This window comes from Chiloscyllium punctatum, chromosome 8 (assembly GCF_047496795.1).
Source record: "Chiloscyllium punctatum isolate Juve2018m chromosome 8, sChiPun1.3, whole genome shotgun sequence".
In the NCBI taxonomy this organism is placed as follows: Eukaryota; Metazoa; Chordata; class Chondrichthyes; order Orectolobiformes; family Hemiscylliidae; genus Chiloscyllium; species Chiloscyllium punctatum.
This window is the reverse complement of record NC_092746.1, coordinates 50,178,264-50,178,984: the sequence shown is the minus strand read 5'-3', so window position 1 is coordinate 50,178,984 and position 721 is coordinate 50,178,264.

Below are 721 nucleotides of genomic sequence, written 5' to 3'. Positions count from 1 at the left end.
CACTCCCTAATAAAGCCTCTTGTGAAGAGAGCAGACCTCGCGCGCCGCACGACCGGCTCTGGGAGTCGTTGGGCCGCTATCTGTGAATAGTCTGGTCCTCCTCTGCCACCCGGCCAAGTGCGATGGCTCTGCCGCCCTGCGGTGCTTGTCACGCAGGTATGGGGCACACGATGCTCGTAACAGCAAATAAAGGCGGCTCGGGACCTGCAGGCGAAAGGGGTCCCGTGGTGCTTAGCACGTCGACTTCGGGTCTCGGTGCAAGCCGGAGAGCTCACGGAAGTCTAAAGTTTTCGGCACGTGGTCGAATCTTTTGAAAGGCTTACCCGGCTCTTTCCGTCCATTCTGAGAGTCAGTCAGAGGCCGGTGCGGCGGTCTATTGACGACCGGAGGCTCCCATGGGTGTTGCGATGAGGGTGGAGGGCACAGAACCTTGCCTTAGCACTCCCTAATAAAGCCTCTTGTGAAGAGAGCAGACCTCGCGCGCCGCACGACCGGCTCTGGGAGTCGTTGGGCCGCTATCTGTGAATAGTCTGGTCCTCCTCTGCCACCCGGCCAAGTGCGATGGCTCTGCCGCCCTGCGGTGCTTGTCACGCAGGTATGGGGCACACGATGCTTGTAACAGCAAATAAAGGCGGCTCGGGACCTGCAGGCGAAAGGGGTCCCGTGGTGCTTAGCACGTCGACTTCGGGTCTCGGTGCAAGCCGGAGAGCTCACGGAAGTC